This window comes from Rhamphochromis sp. 'chilingali' (assembly GCF_963969265.1).
Source record: "Rhamphochromis sp. 'chilingali' genome assembly, chromosome: 13".
Classification (NCBI taxonomy): Eukaryota; Metazoa; Chordata; class Actinopteri; order Cichliformes; family Cichlidae; genus Rhamphochromis; species Rhamphochromis sp. 'chilingali'.
The window spans coordinates 17,151,968-17,173,998 of NC_137940.1; the positions used below are offsets into that span (position 1 = coordinate 17,151,968).

At 37.9% G+C, this 22,031-nt stretch overlaps 1 long non-coding RNA gene across 1 annotated transcript; it reads left to right on the forward strand.

Moving 5' to 3' along the window:
• Positions 1-3,457: 3,457 nt before the first annotated feature.
• Positions 3,458-10,641, forward strand: LOC308408942. The gene is made up of 6 exons (XR_013973876.1): positions 3,458-3,552; positions 3,695-3,856; positions 7,738-7,844; positions 8,578-8,735; positions 9,163-9,220; positions 10,174-10,641. It is a non-coding gene; the product is annotated as an uncharacterized lncRNA (long non-coding RNA).
• The last annotated feature ends 11,390 nt before the right edge of the window (positions 10,642-22,031 follow it).

Sequence of the window (22,031 nt, forward strand, 5' to 3'; positions counted from 1 at the left end):
TCAGTTCACTCTTATCTTTATTCACTTATTCACTTATTTCTTATTCACTTATCTCTTATTCACTTGTCTGATTCTCAACAAGCCTTAAGTAAGCCAGACAATTTTGGTTATGAATTACTAGGAGTTTGGACACTAAGTATTTTTATAATGTTCAATATAGCAGAAATAAAAGGTCTGCTTACCTTGTTTTTGTGTGCACACAGCTTTTGTCCAAACTCCGTTCACTCAGACCACTGCCGATGTCCTCCCATCCGTTCCAGTTTGGCCTGGAGCGGATCCTGTTCCGTGACGCCAATTGAAGGATATAAAAAAAAACAACAACAGCAATAGAATAATATTAAACACAAAGTGAACCCGTCTTCCTTCATTAAATAGGTTCTTTTAGATGTTAAGGAGGAATTGACTTAACCAGGCTGGCGGAGAATGAAGACAACCGGACACCTGCAGCAGATGGGGAATCAGTGAACTTTTATTGAGACAGAGACAACCTCTCAACACAGCTCACATCAGGAGATTCCTAATATTTGCTGTGAGGATGGGTATATATTCTCTAAAACTTACAGGAGGGGGTTGTGAGGAAAGTGCTGCATTAGCAGAAAAACAACTCCATAAAAGGAAAGCGGCCTTGGGTGTTCTAGTCTCTTCGCTTGCAGATATCTTCCACCTGCAGGATGAGGCGATCGCTTCTTATCGCTCTCAAGGCCAAAGTCGTGAGCACACTTTTTTATTACACAGTTGCACAGTAACTTTAAAGCTGAACAATATTTAAAGCTGAATAATGTTTGATCAAATTATATTTTCTTCATTATCATCCATCCAGATGGAGGATCACTAACAGGAGCGTGGGAAGACTCCAGAATCCACTCTGGCTGCAATGTGTGTACAGGTAAGACCGTTTAAACGGACAGCATTTATAGAATGACTATTAAAAGTCAGACCAGCGAGTGTCAATAATGTTAATGTGGTTATGTTAGTAATACACCGAGTGCTAATATAACAGCTTTAAGATGCATTTGTAGATGTTATTACGTGTTTTACCGTCTTTATGGTGCTAGCTTAAAGTTACGGTGTAAACGTTAGCTTATATTGGAGTAAAGCTGTTACTGTTTAAACGATGTTAGCACAGAAATATTAGCTTCTGTCATGACTGACGAAGTTACTAGTTAATAAAGTTTCCAGTAAAGTGTTTAATCGCAGCCACAGACTGACAGCAAATATCTCGATTAGCTTCAGTGCATCTGTAATAAATATGTGCAAGTTTCAGTGCTTCGTTTAAACTGTATGATACTTATACTGACCCAGGGTCAGTGTAAAATACAATCCTAGCTGTGTGAACAAAGCCTGGCTCCTTTAATCCTGCATGAAAAACCTCAGGATGCAGGCTATTATTACTCTTTCCTGCTGGCACACCTGTCACACCTGAGAGTCAGCTAGAAACTTACAGTGACGTGGACATCATGCAAAGACTGCCAGACTCTGTAATACTGCAAATGATCAGTGACTCAAGTTAACACTAAACTTTAAACGGTACCTCTGTGTCTCTGTGTGCTGAACATTTAGGATTGAGTCAGGCTGCATCTGTGTTAGTCCTCTGACAGACTGGTGACCTGTCCAGGTGTGCTCTACCTATGACTACTGGGACAGGCTCTAGCTCCTGTAATAGAAATTTTATGTTATTCTCATTTAAAGCATTTAAGTGCTTATGCATATGCTTAGTTGTGACACTGTTATAGACTGTTCAATGAAAGTTTCTAAAACTAGATGAACTTACTTCAGCAGTTTGAGAAAACAACTCCCTTTACAGGTGCTGATAACGTCAAGGGCACAAAACAGCATAACCATTGATCCGTTAGGTTTCATAGCGAGACACGTGAAGTGGCAGAGCTGACATGACTGAACTGTGATGTTTGATGTGTGTTTGCTCTCCTGTGCACAGTAATAAATAGCATGATCACAGCTCTTTCTGTGTTGCAGACTTTATTTAAAAAATTCCATGACATCTACTATAACTGAACCAACCTGGTGCTCTTCATTTATGGAGGCTGTTGAGTCTGAATGTTGGATGTTGTGTATCTCGTGTTCTCTGGGCTTTGTTGTCCTCAGTCTTTTTGCAGGATCAGAAAACAAAACCGGGAGGCGCGTAAATGTTTCTTCTCCATGATGTTTCTTCAAATGTTTCTTCTGGATGATGATATGACCGTGACACGGGATGCCACCTTTGGTCTTGTGACGAAGCAAAGCTCAGGAAGAAGTGTGATTAAATGGTACCCACATGTTGAGAAGGATGTACAGGGCACCTGCAGCCAAATCCAAGCTTCAGCTTAGTTGTAGTTGCAGAATGCTATAGGACTGAGACATCTAAGGCATCAAATGTTTGATTAAACGGATGAAAAAGAGAAGTTTTTTCCCTATAATTATCACTTCTTAAAATCTGTAGCAACTTCAAGTCTGTCAGCATGCTGAGCATGCTCAGAATGTGACAATATATTTTTGTTCAATATTTAATTTCTTTCAGTTGCAATTGTTAAATGAAAAAATATATATTCTTATAATTTAGCAAACGAATTTATCAAAAAAAAAAAATACATATATCTGTATTAGTTTTAGTAAATTAATTTGACACCTGTATTGAAAATACCATATTGTATTCATACAGAATCAGTATGGTATCATTGTTTGTCTGTTCACTGATTGTTGAAGCTAAGAGCTACTTTGATCTGTTTAGATCTAAAGTATCCAAAGTTGAGTTCTAATGTTTCTTCACCCCTGTGTGTGTGATATGTGATTTCCTACATGCTGGCAGAGCAGAGCAGCAGTTTGTGCTCACAGATGGTGACAGTGTGGAGAGACGGTGGTATTTCCTCAGAAGAACCAGCAGAGTCACAAAGGACACCAGTCCATCTCACCACCTTGACTTGCTGACTGATGTTCGTCTGCACTGCACAGAGGAAATCAACTGACCGAGGTTTGTCCAGTGACTTGTTATGAAATGTATATTTGTTTTATGCTTACAGATATGTTTTTCTTGACAGAGGCTCTGCAGAGGTTAGACAAAGCAGAGAAAACATGTGCTTTACATTTTACTGTGATTTATTGAGATATTTGTTGCCTGATGTTCAGCAGGAATGGAGAAATAGAATCAAAGGGAGATGTTTTTCCTGTTTTTGTAATGATGTAAGTAAATCTTCAATATTATTTATTTGCTTGGTTATATTAGGAGCGTTTCTGCGTGAGGGGGAGAGGAGTCATCATCCAGGTAAAGTGACGTGGATCAGTGGATACACTTGTCTCCCCTTTAAAGGAGACGATCCAAGTCATCCTTAAATGTTAGTGCTTTCAAATACACAAACATTTTTAAAGGACAAAAATGAACATCCAACTTTGACTGTAATACAAAATAAATCTTTGCATGTGTGTTTTCAAACTCTCAGATGGGCAGTATTATCAGTCTTGGACTGTCTAACCTGCCGGAGCAGCACTGAATGACCACCGCACGAGCATGTTCCTGCAACATTCAGCATCTGATCCTTCATCTGTGTGCTTCTGCTTTTGGTAAGTAGAGTTACCCAACTCCAGTAACTCTAAACACATGCCATCCATTTCTAACGGCCTGGTTACTTCCTGTCAGTTACTTTAGAAACCATGTGGTCACCTGACCTAACACTGTTTCTTCTTCTTCCCCTTAATTTTGAAGTGTCAAATGTCAAACAGCTGGAGAGGAAACTACACCAGTGTACTGGGATGTTTCAGCAACACGTGCCAGATGCTGTTCCTTCATGGTGACATCACCAGAGACAGTCCCGCCCACCTCAGGACCCATTGATTATGATGATCTGATCCATCAAACCCCCAGCAGGTGAACTTTATTCATGACATAACACCGCAACAATGTAAAAAATTAAACAGCAACAGTCTAAATGTAAAGTGCATTCTAAAGTCCTCTTCAATAAATTGTATGCAAAGAGTCATTCAGGTCACTACAGAACCCAGAGTCTTCATCATTAAATCTCTGGTTGCTTCATTTTTTCTATCCTATATCAGATATTTTAAAGGTTAGCTTAGGTAAAGTTCCATTCTCATGGTGAGGCAAAGTGCTTTATGTGTGTGTGTGCGTGTGTCATGAACGGCTATAAAAGGCCTATAATTAAAGAACAAAGTGGGGTTTTGAGTTCGAGTTGCGGCAGACTGTCACTACTTGTAAATGGAACGCAGCCTTCCTACGGCGGACAGCTAATAACAGGAATCGGACGCGGTCCAGCCAAGTCCACAGCAACCACCATAGCAACCGCCTAGCATGACCTTAAAAACATATTCTGTCTTCATAACTATCAAAATCGTGAAATGATTTGCAAAGTGTGAAAGTGTTACAGCTGCAGAGAGCTATGGCGGTATCTATGGAAGCTGTTTACATAGCTAATAATATACGATGTAACCATGGAGACAGTCAGTCACTTGAGCTAGCGGTGCATGTTTACTACAGTGAATAAGGTGATTGAGTGCACAGCGTCCACACTCTGCAGGGGATAAAGACATTACTTCAATATTATTTTATATTGATATCTATTAGCCTTCTGTTGACCATCACCTCAGGTTCACCATTACAGTTTCAGCATACAAATGCACACTGTCTAAACACATTCAAAAACTCATGTCTCAGAGATAAGCACAGCTGTTCATGTTTGTCATTAGAGTTTTATTTGTAAGAAAATTATGAACTTCATATTGTGCATTAAATAAAAGAACATTTCACAACTCTGAGTCAACAGAAACAGGTAACAGAAATGTCTCTAATGTGTACAGTGTAGTGTAAGCATTAAAAGATCATAAAGGAAAAACTAACATTTATGTGAAACTAATTGTAATAAAAAATGAGCAGGTGCTTTATAGATTTAAAAGAAAGAATCTGAAAACAACACTTTTTTGGTCTAAGTGATCAAAGTAGAAAACAGAACTGATGTTCAAGAACAAACCGTAGCTGCACTAATATTACACATCTCGATCGTTGTACTGAACAGACATGTTGCTTTTAAAACCACATGCAGTGTGTGACCATGACTGTTCACTGAGACCATGAACGCCACTTCGCTGAAGCATTCTTCTTCTTCTTCTTGCCATTAAATTGGAAGCAGAAGCAGCACGAGCTGATTTGATCTACTGAAAGGAAAAAGCAGAACATCTGAGTTGAAACCAGTCAGCTGAAATCATTAAGACAGGAACAAATTCAATGCAGTGTCTCAAGTGGCTTAGCCTGTTACAACTGTTGATACAAGCTAAATACGGTTAACACACAGTGTCAGGGAGCTCCAGTGTGGGAACTAGTGGCTTTAGGTTTGTAGTCATTTAACTTTCATCCATTCATTCATTTAATTCAGGAGGAAGAAATGCCAGGTTGGTGCAGGCTGGTTACATGCATTTGGTCCCATGCTGTCTTTAATTAAATGACTTGGTTCATTTTATGGCTGGGCTGTATGTGGGGTTATATCATGTTATTTGGGCAGGAGTACCTGTCCCCTGTTAGACTTAGAAAGTTTCTCCATAAGTAGAGTTTCTAACTCTTCTAGCACATCTGTGGCTGACAGCTTTTTGGTGGCTCTTTTTACCCCACACTGGTTGTGAGTGTGTAAATAGCCCCACTAGTTATTTTGGGTTGCAGTTAACTAGGGAGGAAGGGGTGGGTATGCCATGATTAGGTGAATAACAATTATATGTGATACATAAATTTCACAATGCATGCATATATCTCTATCAATTAAACCTGGCCTGAGGGCTGCCATTTTTTACATTCAGTTATTTCTCTTAGAAATGTTGGAACTAAATAATGAATGTGTTACAGTTAAAGTGAAACACTGGTCAGTGTAAATGGCTCATTGGGACACAGAAACCTTTAAATTAAACCTGATATCTAGTGTCAAACAATATCAAAGCTGTAAAAGATGTTTACATTCAGAATTTATAAAACTATGATTGTAAATAAATTCAAACAAGTGAGCTTTTCTCTTTGTGCTGAATATCAACACTGTGGTTTCTTAGACTGTAAGCTTTACTTTAGTGCAACCAGTTGCAGAAGCTGCCACTCCAAATGTCTTTTGATAACAAGAAAAAAATACCTTTTCAGTACACGGCCTGAAGTTCTTCTCCGACATCTTCTGCAATCGGCTTTGTCTGCTGGTTTGAAGACAATAAACCACAAAAAAGATGATTTAGTCACTTTGTCTGCGTCATGCAGCTCGAATGTGTCGTGTAACGATGTTGAATAGCCGTCGTTATCCCTCTGCTTTGAGCCTTTTATCAAAAGTTACAGCTAACTTCATGAAGTTGTACAAAAAGGCTTCATTTCGCCGAGACAGTGCGTTTCTGACTATTACATGCATTTGAATGGAGTTCTTGCACGAAACAAAGTATAAGTTTTCATTATGTGAATAACTTGTATTTTACACTGACCCTGGGTCAGTATCAACTTCATGAAGACAGCTGTAACTTTTGATAGAGGACTCACACACAAACATATTTATGGCTTTGCCTTATAGAATTCAGCATCTCCGTGCTGAGGAAATAGGTTTTGCAGCTGTTTGAGCTAAGATTTTCAAGTTATTCACAAATTGAAAACCTATACTTTGTGTCGGGCGAGAACTCCATTCAAATGCATGTAATAGCGAGAAACGCACTAACGTGGTGAAATAAAGCGTTTTTCCATAAACTTCATAAAGACAGCTGTAAATTTTGAGAGAAGACTCACACACACATTGGGGGGATATTGAAGTCTATAAGATAAAGCCATGAATATGTTTGTCTGAGTCTTCTATCAAAAGTTACAGCAAGCTCTATGAAGTTGATGAGAAACGCTTTACTTCGCCAAGACAGTGCGTTTCTCACTGTTACATGCATTTGAATTTAGTTCTTGCCCGACACAAAGTATAGGTTTTAATTTGTGAATAACTTGAAAATCTTAGCTCAAACAGCTGCAAAACCTATTTCCTGAGCACTGAGATGCTGAATTCTATAAGGCAAAGCCATAAATATGTGTGTGTGATTCTTCTATCAACAGTTACAGCTGTCTTCTTGAAGTTGATACTGACCCAGGGTCAGTGTAAAATACAATCCTAGCTGTGTGAACAAAGCTTGGCTCCTTTAATCCTGCATGACAAACCTCAGGATGCAGGTTATTATTACTCTTTCCTGCTGGCACACCTGAGAGTCAGCTAGAAACTTACAGTGACGTGGACATCATGCAAAGACTGCCAGACTCTGTAATACTGTGAATGATCAGTGACTCAAGTTAACACTAAACTTTAAACAGTACCTCTGTGTCTCTGTGTGCTGAACATTTAGGATTGAGTCTGCATTGACTTTATTTATTGAGACTTTAATGTGCTAAAAGCAGGTTGAAGACAGCTCAGAAACATTTGAAGATTAAAATTTAGCATTATGGCTGCTGGTGGTTTGTAAAGCCTATACTCAGCTGTAGTTTTTGTTACTAATTTATGTTTGTTGTTGTTTAACACAGATTTCAGAAGAGCAAATATGCTTAATAGTTTAACTAGATTTCATTTGTCAGTGTGGGACTGCTGAGTCACCTGAAGAACTCATTTCATTCATTCTCCACATGATGTTCATATACAGAAATGTTTCACAGGAACTGGTTCCTCCCAAACTGTGAACTAGTGTGTTTCCATAGATTATCTCTGTATGAATGTACTTTTAAATGAAGGCAAGTGTTTGTCCTTTTTTGTTCCTCAGTTACAGTACGTGATATCTTGATATCAGGCGGTCAACACTGGGGGAAGACAAGAAGCAGACGTACTTCCAAGAGGGAGCTGCAGTGAGGACACAGCCAGGTCACTGAGGTCAGAGGTCAGAATCTGAAACAGCTCAGGTTTATATTTTAGGGGTTATAAAAAATCAAAATGTATTTATGAAGAAACCTTTAAATAATAGTCATAATTATGATTATTATAAGAAATATCAAACATTTAAGTGGATTTTCTGTTACACATATTGTATTAGCCCTGCAATAAACTGGCAGCCTGTCTTTGTCCTGTATCAGCTGGGATAGGCTTCATCCTCCCGCAACCCTGAATTGGATACATTGTATTCCAATTATGTAATCTGATCATTTACAAACTCAAGGTATCTAATCAAAATGTAAGTAATAATTATAAAATGGGAAAGCAGAAATAAGTGTGACATAAATGTAAATGTGTTAGCTGACATAGAGGACAGCTACATGTAGTCTGAAAAACCTTTGTTGTCAAGTTTGCAGGTATATCAGCACGAGACATTCTTACATAGAAGAGTCTGTTAAAGTCTCTAACTCAGCGAAGCATTATTGGTCCCGTCTGTTTGGATAAATATAGTAAGTTGATGTTTGTCCATTTATTGACACATTTTCTTAAGTGCTTATCCAGTTCAGGATCACAGTGGAGCTGCAGCTGGATATGTTCATTAAATAAACCTTACAAAAGTTAACAATAAACCTGCATCCATGTACGTTGTTGTCCACAGGATAAGAAAATCAAACTGGAACACTGTGGAACATGTTAATAAATGTTTGTGTGTTTATGCCTGTGTCTTTCACAGGAGGCGCTGGAAGGTTTCCCTAATAGTTCCTGGTGAATCAAAGCAGAACCATAAAGGTTGCTGGATTGCATGATGGCCTTACCCCTGAGCAGTCATCCTGTTAAAGGAGGAACCAGTTAGAAGCTGTTTTCAAAGTAGCTGAGCAGATTTCATCTCAAGTAAGCGATTAACTGTTTGTTCATCTGTTCTGCCACTTAAAGAGCATTTAAGGACGTCTTTCGAGTGTCCAGCTGAATTAATTCTACTGGCTCTCATGGTCATTTGTTATTATAGACATATTTTTCATGTTCATCCAGCTATTTAGTAAATTCTATCTATTTAGTAATATCCGTCAGCTATAAAATGTAATATAGATATAAAAAATATCTAAATATCTCCTGCACTTTATATTTTAATGATGTAAGTCTGTTATCGTGTTACATTAGCATTCCTCACATATCAATGAGATGCTGTACAGTACAATCCTACTGACGCAGCAGAGGGATAACGACGGCTATTCAACATCGTTACACGACACATTCGAGCTGCATGATACAGACAAAGTGACTAAATCATCTTTTTTATGGTTTATTGTCTTCAAACCAGCAGACAAAGCCGATTGCAGAAGATTTCGGAGAAGAACTTCAGGCCGTGTACTGAAAAGGTATTTTTTTCTTGTTATCAAAAGACATTTGGAGTGGCAGCTTCTGCAACTGGTTGCACTAAAGTAAAGCTTACAGTCTAAGAAACCACAGTGTTGATATTCAGCACAAAGAGAAAAGCTCACTTGTTTGAATTTATTTACAATCATAGTTTTATAAATTCTGAATGTAAACATCTTTTACAGCTTTGATATTGTTTGACACTAGATATCAGGTTTAATTTAAAGGTTTCTGTGTCCCAATGAGCCATTTACACTGACCAGTGTTTCACTTTAACTGTAACACATTCATTATTTAGTTCCAACATTTCTAAGAGAAATAACTGAATGTAAAAAATGGCAGCCCTCAGGCCAGGTTTAATTGATAGAGATATATGCATGCATTGTGAAATTTATGTATCACATATAATTGTTATTCACCTAATCATGGCATACCCACCCCTTCCTCCCTAGTTAACTGCAACCCAAAATAACTAGTGGGGCTATTTACACACTCACAACCAGTGTGGGGTAAAAAGAGCCACCAAAAAGCTGTCAGCCACAGATGTGCTAGAAGAGTTAGAAACTCTACTTATGGAGAAACTTTCTAAGTCTAACAGGGGACAGGTACTCCTGCCCAAATAACATGATATAACCCCACATACAGCCCAGCCATAAAATGAACCAAGTCATTTAATTAAAGACAGCATGGGACCAAATGCATGTAACCAGCCTGCACCAACCTGGCATTTCTTCCTCCTGAATTAAATGAATGAATGGATGAAAGTTAAATGACTACAAACCTAAAGCCACTAGTTCCCACACTGGAGCTCCCTGACACTGTGTGTTAACCGTATTTAGCTTGTATCAACAGTTGTAACAGGCTAAGCCACTTGAGACACTGCATTGAATTTGTTCCTGTCTTAATGATTTCAGCTGACTGGTTTCAACTCAGATGTTCTGCTTTTTCCTTTCAGTAGATCAAATCAGCTCGTGCTGCTTCTGCTTCCAATTTAATGGCAAGAAGAAGAAGAAGAATGCTTCAGCGAAGTGGCGTTCATGGTCTCAGTGAACAGTCATGGTCACACACTGCATGTGGTTTTAAAAGCAACATGTCTGTTCAGTACAACGATCGAGATGTGTAATATTAGTGCAGCTACGGTTTGTTCTTGAACATCAGTTCTGTTTTCTACTTTGATCACTTAGACCAAAAAAGTGTTGTTTTCAGATTCTTTCTTTTAAATCTATAAAGCACCTGCTCATTTTTTATTACAATTAGTTTCACATAAATGTTAGTTTTTCCTTTATGATCTTTTAATGCTTACACTACACTGTACACATTAGAGACATTTCTGTTACCTGTTTCTGTTGACTCAGAGTTGTGAAATGTTCTTTTATTTAATGCACAATATGAAGTTCATAATTTTCTTACAAATAAAACTCTAATGACAAACATGAACAGCTGTGCTTATCTCTGAGACATGAGTTTTTGAATGTGTTTAGACAGTGTGCATTTGTATGCTGAAACTATAATGGTGAACCTGAGGTGATGGTCAACAGAAGGCAAATATATATCAATATAAAACAATATTGAAGTAATGTCTTTACCCCCTGCAGAGTGTGGACGCTGTGCACTCAATCACCTTATTCACTGTAGAAAACGTGACTGACTGTCTCCATGGTTACATCGTATATTATTAGCTATGTAAACAGCTTCCATAGATACCGCCATAGCTCTCTGCAGCTGTAACACTTTCACACTTTGCAAATCATTTCACGATTTTGATAGTTATGAAGACAGAATATGTTTTTAAGGTCATGCTAGGCGGTTGCTATGGTGGTTGCTGTGGACTTGGCTGGACCGCATCCGATTCCTGTTATTAGCTGTCCGCCGTAGGAAGGCTGCGTTCCATTTACAAGTAGTGACAGTCTGCCGCAACTCGAACTCAAACCCCGCTTTGTTCTTTAATTATAGGCCTTTTATAGCCGTTCATGACACGCGCACACACACACATAAAGCACTTTGCCTCACCATGAGAATGGAACTTTACCTAAGCTAACCTTTAAAATATCTGATATAGGATAGAAAAATGAAGCAACCAGAGATTTAATGATGAAGACTCTAAAACCCACTGTCTTGACAAAATAAAGCGTTTTTGTACAACTTCATATAAATAGCTGTAACTTTTGATAGAAGACTCAGACAAACATGTTTATGGCTTTATCTTATAGAACTCAATATCCCCGTGCTGGGCAAACAGAACAGGTTTTGCAGCCGTTTGAGCTAAGATTTTAAAATTATTCACATAATGAAAACCTATACTTGTTTCGGTCGAGTTTCCCATTCAAATGCATGTAACAGTGAGAAACGCATTGTCTTGGCGAAATAAAGCGTTTTTGAACAACTTCATATAAATCGCTGTAACTTTTGATAGAAGACTCAGACAAACATGTTTATGGCTTTATCTTATAGAACTCAATATCCCCGTGCTGGGCAAACAGAACAGGTTTTGCAGCCGTTTGAGCTAAGATTTTAAAATTATTCACATAATGAAAACCTATACTTTGTTTCAGGCGAGTTTCCCATTCAAATGCATGTAACAGTGAGAAACGCATTGTCTTGGCGAAATAAAGCGTTTTTGAACAACTTCATATAAATCGCTGTAACTTTTGATAGAAGACTCAGACAAACATGTTTATGGCTTTATCTTATAGAACTCAATATCCCCGTGCTGGGCAAACAGGTTTTGCAGCCGTTTGAGCTAAGATTTTAAAATTATTCACATAATGAAAACCTATACTTTGTCTCGGGTGAGTTTCCCATTCAAATGCATGTAACAGTGAGAAACGCATTGTCTTGGCGAAATAAAGCGTTTTTGTACAACTTCATATAAATCGCTGTAACTTTTGATAGAAGACTCAGACAAACATGTTTATGGCTTTATCTTATAGAACTCAATATCCCCGTGCTGGGCAAACAGAACAGGTTTTGCAGCCGTTTGAGCTAAGATTTTAAAATTATTCACATAATGAAAACCTATACTTTGTTTCAGGCGAGTTTCCCATTCAAATGCATGTAACAGTGAGAAACGCATTGTCTTGGCGAAATAAAGCGTTTTTGAACAACTTCATATAAATCGCTGTAACTTTTGATAGAAGACTCAGACAAACATGTTTATGGCTTTATCTTATAGAACTCAATATCCCCGTGCTGGGCAAACAGGTTTTGCAGCCGTTTGAGCTAAGATTTTAAAATTATTCACATAATGAAAACCTATACTTTGTCTCGGGTGAGTTTCCCATTCAAATGCATGTAACAGTGAGAAACGCATTGTCTTGGCGAAATAAAGCGTTTTTGTACAACTTCATATAAATCGCTGTAACTTTTGATAGAAGACTCAGACAAACATGTTTATGGCTTTATCTTATAGAACTCAATATCCCCGTGCTGGGCAAACAGAACAGGTTTTGCAGCCGTTTGAGCTAAGATTTTAAAATTATTCACATAATGAAAACCTATACTTTGTTTCAGGCGAGTTTCCCATTCAAATGCATGTAACAGTGAGAAACGCATTGTCTTGGCGAAATAAAGCGTTTTTGAACAACTTCATATAAATCGCTGTAACTTTTGATAGAAGACTCAGACAAACATGTTTATGGCTTTATCTTATAGAACTCAATATCCCCGTGCTGGGCAAACAGGTTTTGCAGCCGTTTGAGCTAAGATTTTAAAATTATTCACATAATGAAAACCTATACTTTGTCTCGGGTGAGTTTCCCATTCAAATGCATGTAACAGTGAGAAACGCATTGTCTTGGCGAAATAAAGCGTTTTTGTACAACTTCATATAAATCGCTGTAACTTTTGATAGAAGACTCAGACAAACATGTTTATGGCTTTATCTTATAGAACTCAATATCCCCGTGCTGGGCAAACAGAACAGGTTTTGCAGCCGTTTGAGCTAAGATTTTAAAATTATTCACATAATGAAAACCTATACTTTGTTTCAGGCGAGTTTCCCATTCAAATGCATGTAACAGTGAGAAACGCATTGTCTTGGCGAAATAAAGCGTTTTTGAACAACTTCATATAAATCGCTGTAACTTTTGATAGAAGACTCAGACAAACATGTTTATGGCTTTATCTTATAGAACTCAATATCCCCGTGCTGGGCAAACAGGTTTTGCAGCCGTTTGAGCTAAGATTTTAAAATTATTCACATAATGAAAACCTATACTTTGTCTCGGGTGAGTTTCCCATTCAAATGCATGTAACAGTGAGAAACGCATTGTCTTGGCGAAATAAAGCGTTTTTGTACAACTTCATATAAATCGCTGTAACTTTTGATAGAAGACTCAGACAAACATGTTTATGGCTTTATCTTATAGAACTCAATATCCCCGTGCTGGGCAAACAGAACAGGTTTTGCAGCCGTTTGAGCTAAGATTTTAAAATTATTCACATAATGAAAACCTATACTTTGTTTCAGGCGAGTTTCCCATTCAAATGCATGTAACAGTGAGAAACGCATTGTCTTGGCGAAATAAAGCGTTTTTGAACAACTTCATATAAATCGCTGTAACTTTTGATAGAAGACTCAGACAAACATGTTTATGGCTTTATCTTATAGAACTCAATATCCCCGTGCTGGGCAAACAGGTTTTGCAGCCGTTTGAGCTAAGATTTTAAAATTATTCACACAATGAAAACCTATACTTTGTTTCAGGCGAGTTTCCCATTCAAATGCATGTAACAGTGAGAAACGCATTGTCTTGGCGAAATAAAGCGTTTTTGAACAACTTCATATAAATCGCTGTAACTTTTGATAGAAGACTCAGACAAACATGTTTATGGCTTTATCTTATAGAACTCAATATCCCCGTGCTGGGCAAACAGAACAGGTTTTGCAGCCGTTTGAGCTAAGATTTTAAAATTATTCACATAATGAAAACCTATACTTTGTTTCAGGCGAGTTTCCCATTCAAATGCATGTAACAGTGAGAAACGCATTGTCTTGGCGAAATAAAGCGTTTTTGAACAACTTCATATAAATCGCTGTAACTTTTGATAGAAGACTCAGACAAACATGTTTATGGCTTTATCTTATAGAACTCAATATCCCCGTGCTGGGCAAACAGGTTTTGCAGCCGTTTGAGCTAAGATTTTAAAATTATTCACATAATGAAAACCTATACTTTGTCTCGGGTGAGTTTCCCATTCAAATGCATGTAACAGTGAGAAACGCATTGTCTTGGCGAAATAAAGCGTTTTTGTACAACTTCATATAAATCGCTGTAACTTTTGATAGAAGACTCAGACAAACATGTTTATGGCTTTATCTTATAGAACTCAATATCCCCGTGCTGGGCAAACAGAACAGGTTTTGCAGCCGTTTGAGCTAAGATTTTAAAATTATTCACATAATGAAAACCTATACTTTGTTTCAGGCGAGTTTCCCATTCAAATGCATGTAACAGTGAGAAACGCATTGTCTTGGCGAAATAAAGCGTTTTTGAACAACTTCATATAAATCGCTGTAACTTTTGATAGAAGACTCAGACAAACATGTTTATGGCTTTATCTTATAGAACTCAATATCCCCGTGCTGGGCAAACAGAACAGGTTTTGCAGCCGTTTGAGCTAAGATTTTAAAATTATTCACATAATGAAAACCTATACTTTGTTTCAGGCGAGTTCCCCATTCAAATGCATGTAACAGTGAGAAACGCATTGTCTTGGCGAAATAAAGCGTTTTTGAACAACTTCATATAAATCGCTGTAACTTTTGATAGAAGACTCAGACAAACATGTTTATGGCTTTATCTTATAGAACTCAATATCCCCGTGCTGGGCAAACAGAACAGGTTTTGCAGCCGTTTGACCTAAGATTTTAAAATTATTCACACAATGAAAACCTATACTTTGTTTCAGGCGAGTTTCCCATTCAAATGCATGTAACAGTGAGAAACGCATTGTCTTGGCGAAATAAAGCGTTTTTGAACAACTTCATATAAATCGCTGTAACTTTTGATAGAAGACTCAGACAAACATGTTTATGGCTTTATCTTATAGAACTCAATATCCCCGTGCTGGGCAAACAGGTTTTGCAGCCGTTTGAGCTAAGATTTTAAAATTATTCACATAATGAAAACCTATACTTTATCTCGGGTGAGTTTCCCATTCAAATGCATGTAACAGTGAGAAACGCATTGTCTTGGCGAAATAAAGCGTTTTTGTACAACTTCATATAAATCGCTGTAACTTTTGATAGAAGACTCAGACAAACATGTTTATGGCTTTATCTTATAGAACTCAATATCCCCGTGCTGGGCAAACAGAACAGGTTTTGCAGCCGTTTGAGCTAAGATTTTAAAATTATTCACATAATGAAAACCTATACTTTGTTTCAGGCGAGTTTCCCATTCAAATGCATGTAACAGTGAGAAACGCATTGTCTTGGCGAAATAAAGCGTTTTTGAACAACTTCATATAAATCGCTGTAACTTTTGATAGAAGACTCAGACAAACATGTTTATGGCTTTATCTTATAGAACTCAATATCCCCGTGCTGGGCAAACAGAACAGGTTTTGCAGCCGTTTGAGCTAAGATTTTAAAATTATTCACATAATGAAAACCTATACTTTGTTTCAGGCGAGTTTCCCATTCAAATGCATGTAACAGTGAGAAACGCATTGTCTTGGCGAAATAAAGCGTTTTTGAACAACTTCATATAAATCGCTGTAACTTTTGATAGAAGACTCAGACAAACATGTTTATGGCTTTATCTTATAGAACTCAATATCCCCGTGCTGGGCAAACAGGTTTTGCAGCCGTTTGAGCTAAGATTTTAAAATTATTCACATAATGAAAACCTATACTTTGTCTCGGGTGAGTTTCCCATTCAAATGCATGTAACAGTGAGAAACTACGGAGCCCCTCTGATGACATGGTACAAAAAATAAATAAATTGTGGCCACGAAATATCATTTCGAGGCCACGAAATAGGTATAACGTGCCCACGAAATACTTATTTGTGGCCACGAAATAGGTATAACGTTCCCACGAAATACTTATTTGTGGCCACGAAATAGGTATAACGTGCCCACGAAATACTTATTTGTGGCCACGAAATACTATTTCGAGGGCACGAAACAGGTATAACGTGCCCACGAAATACTTATTTGTGGCCACGAAACACTTGATGATATATATATATATTATCCCAGGGCACATTCACTAGAACCTGCGTCAGCCATAGTACGGAGTCCTTGCTGTTGGTGATGTCCTTAAGGTGAGTGTATTATATTTTATATTTATTTCATATTGTTATCCCGCAATTCGGCAGTTATTTATTCAGACCTATATTGTTACTATGTTCTAAATGGTATCTGCTGACATTTCAAATGTTGTATCCTCATGTTGTTAGTACACGTTGTTTTGTTGTGCTAATATGTAGCCGTAAACTCATTTTTAACTGTAGGACGTGCGGCGGCCCCGCAGCACACTTTCAAAGTAGAGCAAGGCTGAAGGCTACTAATAAATGAGGTATGTTCAACATAAAACCTTAGTTCTCTGTGTCACGAAGGTGTCTCTCTTTTACCCTGGCCACATCACCATACTAGCTGGTGCAACTAATCTGGTCTGGACAATAATAACAGTTTTAGATGGAAAGCATCTTAAAATTGCCTTTTTTTTGCTGAACATCTCCTTTGAAAGTAGCATCATGTGAGTCACACTTGTTAAGGTAATACATGCTAAATGAGCCGTAGCTTTCAACGCATTATCGGATGAAGCCTTGCAGTTACAGTAGCTCACTGCGGTTATCACGTTGCCAAGGGAACTAATAAAGCATACAGTGATCGGAATGATTTTGTATTGATGCAGGTTGTCATTGCTCATGCTGAACTACTTAAACTCCAAGTAGACAATCGCTCCATTCCTCATTACCATAGATAATATCTAAGTAATAAAACAATCATTATCAAATTCTGATTTGCCATAGATAAAGTGATTTTATAGGTAGGCTATCATGTAAAAATCTGCTACATAAAATTTATAACTGAGTGTAAAAATACTAATTTTATTTTCATGTGGTTTAGAGGTCAGCTATGGATACTCGGCTGCGAGAATTCTTAACAGAGCGCAAAGTTGAAGAAGATGTGATCAAGAAACTTGAAGATGAGAATGTAAGCCACTGCAGCTTTTGCTGTGTGCGTGCGTGTGTGTCTGTGTGTTTGTTTTTGAACGGAAAGCCGCAATCCACAATTTACTATGCACATTCTAAAAGAATTTATTGAATTTCATATTTGTGTTTAATCAGTGACATTAATTAATGACGTGATATGTTTAAAGAGTAATTTTAAAAGCAATTTTTGTTCATCTTATGTTGGACAAATGTGTACCACATTACCAAAAGTATCTGTTATCAAAAGTAGATAGCAAAAAACAACTCTAAAATATGCAGTTGTATGTATTCATTGTTTTTTTAATATTGACAATTTTATTAATTTGTTATTTATATTTTTCAGATTGATGAAACTGTCATTCCCTTAATGACAGACAGTGACCTGGCAAAGTACATCCCCAAAGTTGGCGATAGAGTCTCCACTGTGGCCTTCTGCAGACAAGCAACACTGTCACGGACGTCACCATCCAGGAAAGAATCTATACTCTCAAGGCTACGACAAAGACTGACAGGAGCTGAGGGAATGCCTCCTAAAAAGAAATTGTCTCAGTGGGCAGAAAATACAAATGCAAAACGAACAGTTAGACGAATTGAGGTTGGCTGGATGGATTTTGATGAGTCGAAGGGTGGGTTCAAACAGGTGAAGTCTGTAAGTGGTGGTGGAACAAGGCATTTATCTGTAGATAAAAATGAAACAGTGTCAAATATCAAACTTATGGCTGAAAATCTGTTTTTCCCCAATGGCACCTCAAAAAAAACCAAAAGTCTTTCACACTATTCAACTCATATTGAGAGCTCACAGATGCATGTGGATGCTTCCAGTACAGTTGATGAGTTGTATAAGCAAAGTAAAGTCAAAATTCTGCGACTTTATCTGTGTACCAGAAAGAAAACACAACAGCAGCCCCAAGACGTAGAGGCCAATCATGCAGTAACCCAGCCCTCTGTGGTAGATCTCACTGGCAATGAACCTAATCAGGCCACTGATGATCTGTTGGCGGAAAACATAAATTCAGAACCATCAAACTTTGTAATTAATGATGGAGCTTCCACAAGTGGATATTTTGAACTGAATGACACATTACCATGGGATGGTCTGCCAAATGTAGGTGAAAGTGAAGATTCTGATGCAGTTGTTATTATTAGTGGGGATAACAGGGTGGATATTAGTGTGGTTGAACTAAACCCTGAAACACTGTTTACAGAAAAAGAGTCTGATCCACCTCATCACACATTGTCTCTCTCACCGGGGCTGACAGGAGAGGCCAATATTCCTGACCAAGCACCCCCTGAACCACGATCTTGTCCCGTAATACTAACTGTTAGAAGAGGTCATTGTCTTACTGATTTGATCAGTGCCTTTAAGGACTCAAACATTATTTCATCTGAGGTCAATATCAAAATGTTGTTACCAAATGGAGAGCTTGAACAGGGGGAAGGAAGTGGTGTTTTGCGGGACTGCCTGACAGAATTTTGGATGGATTTCTATGACAGCTGCACATTGGGAGTTGAGGTGAAAGTCCCATTCATCCGGCATGACTTTCAGTGTGAAGAATGGCAGGCTATAGCTAGAGTGTTTGTTGTAGGGTGGAAGCAAGCTGGTTACTTCCCAGTGAAGCTTGCAATACCCTTTCTGGAGGAGATATTGTACGGCTCAACAACCAGTAGTTTAAAAGATTCCTTTCTTTTGTACGTCTCACAAGAAGAGCGATCTGTTCTCCTGAAGGCTTTGGATGACTTCAATTCAGTGGATACAGATGAATTGCTGGAAGTACTTGATGCACATGAGTGCAAGCAGGTTCCTACCAAGGACACACTGCTCCCTGTTTTGGCACAGATAGGACACAAAGTACTTATTCAGGCCCCAATGTTTGTAATCAAGTGCTGGCGTCCCGTTGTGGGTTCTGTAGCTGGTTTACTCCCACCAGAAGGACTGCATCATTTCATAGCAGAAAAAAAACCGACTGTAAAAACAGTGAAGGAGCTTCTAATCTTTCCAGAGGAGATGACAGCTGCCCAGTCAACAGTTTCTCGTTACCTGAAAAGGTACATTGGAGAAATTGATTTCAATTATCTTCAGCTTTTCCTGCGGTTCTGTACAGGATCCAATCTGTTGGATAAAGCCATACTAATTGAGTTCATAGAAACTACAGATTTCCTCCGCAGACCACAATCCCACACATGTGGATGTGTACTAAAGCTGCCCCTTGGTTATCACAGCTATCCAGACTTTCGCAGTGAATTTAACAGCATTCTCGCAAGCTCTATGTGGGTGATGGATGTGGTGTAGGTCAGTGTTACCCAACCTTGGTCCTCAAGGCACTCTGCCCTACACGTTTTAGGTTTTCCACCCTAACAGTTCATAGAAACACGGGTGTAGTTAACAGTAACATGAAGGAATGAATGTGAATGTTCAATAGACTGGGTGGTTAAGTTCTCTTAACAGTGTAGCCCGTTGTGCCTTTTTCATGTGCAGCCTTTTTTTTCATCTGGTCAGTAAGTGCTTTCTTAGTTTCTCCCCCCAATTAAAATAGTAAGCTAAAGGGAATGTTCAGGTTTTTTAAAGTGGAGTTACCTGTAGTAGACAGCACTTAGCACTCTGATTTTGCAGAAGCAGCAGTGAGTGTTGGGGACAAAATAAGGCAACAAATTGGTTGGGGAATGAGACCACAAAACAACACCAGTTGAAAATACATATACATATTTAAATAACATTTTCAGTGCTTCACCTGGTAGGAATCCGTACACTAAACATAGAAGTGCATCTGTTCCTGCTGCACACATTGTTACTGTGTTTTTGGCTAGTGCCAAAATAAATTACTAATTTTAACATTCTAATACTTTTTTACTACAGGAAGAGTAACAAATATTTCCAATATAGCATACAGTAACAGTTCTACAAACTGGAAGATTGCTGAGTGCTTTCTACTGTATATACATACATAAGTACAACACCATTACAAATACCATATTCCAACTGATTAAGCATGTTCTATATTAAAGTATTTCAGATGTTTGCAGAAATCTTAATAGAAACAAGAATGTGAACCTTTATGTTCCTAATGGGTTTAGAAGAAAAGTTGTCAATTACAGAGATTGGTTACATTGTAAAGAGGTTTGTATAACATTTTAGAAATAACTGTTATTTTATCCTGTTATTATATGCAAAATACAACCTGTTTTTGAGTATGGTGTATTTTGAAAGACACCAGTAAACCATTCTCATTGGTACAAAACTTTGTCCTCTCTGTTACATTCTATACATCTTTAAACATGAACATGTCTAATGACACAGCTGAAAGTTATTTAACTACTCATTCTATAATGTCATACACGTGCTGTGATTTTTAAGAAAAAAAGCCGTTCTTTATCAAACATGGGATTGCTTTAATCTATTCCACAATAACAAAATTATAGGCTCAAGAAACATTTGGAGCATTGGTGACACAACTATGATTCTACACTTTAGCCTACTTGGTCTTCTTGTCTAATTGATCACAACATTAGATATATTGCCAGTCTATGTGGTTGTTATCCAAGGTGCTCTTTTTTTGTTAGAAATGAACACATTTTTGGTACCAAAAACTATTATGAACAACTTTTGATGCTTTAACAGTGTGATAAGTTTAACTCAATCCCAAAAGGATTTTTTTTTTCTAACCTGTATCATATTTTAGTTTAATACTCCACGCTTTGTAGCTACCAAGAGCAAGCAACACTTCATGATGAGTTAATTTACTGACATGGACAAAATGAAAATTATGTTATACAGTCTTTTCTGATAATTTTGATACAAAGACAAGATAACTACACACTGGAGAAAAATAATTACTTAATAATAAGTACATTAAGCTGTAGGAATACGTACTGAAGTACAAAATGTACTACATTTGTATGTTTGTGTCCATTTAAGTAGCCTCAAATAACTGTGAACGAACTGTATCCCTGAGATGAAAATATAAATCAAGGGCCTGGGACATGGTAGATGGGAATTCCAAGCTTGATTCCTCCATTATTATTGTGCACAAATCAAATACTTGCACATCACATGGGACTGAACTAACAAAAGTGCAGCTATTTTTACACAAGGTCAAATCTTCTGTCAGTGGAACGAGACAGTCTTCTGCACCCCAAAGGTGAGGGGCCATGTACATGACATCAGGTATCCCACAGGGCACGTTGTTATTCTTTGAGGGCCTTATACGGTGAGCATTCCAAACACTCCGGATGTCATTCAATACCTCCTGATGAAGAAACAAGAATTAGGTCAGAGCTGTAATACAAGGCATTTTTAAAATGGTCGAAAATAAGTGTGGTGCATCCTTAAATGAATTGAAAAGCAGCAATGTTTGGATGCAGTTTAATGAAAACCAAAGGAAGAGGGAGTGATGGCAAAAAAAGAAAAGAAAGAACCACACCAGGCAAACCACTGAGTTGTGGGATCTGGGCTTTATACTAATACTAATACTAATCTTGGTGCGGATGCGCAAAGCTTTTCAACTTTATGCGCATAATACAGGTGACAAAATCAATATTTTTCAATCCCATGAGGGGATCCAATATAGTACCAATGATAGAGCGCTGAAGAGTTACTGATGCGTGAAGCCTGACTGCTTTTGACAGACTGGCAGTGACAGATCGTTAGCTG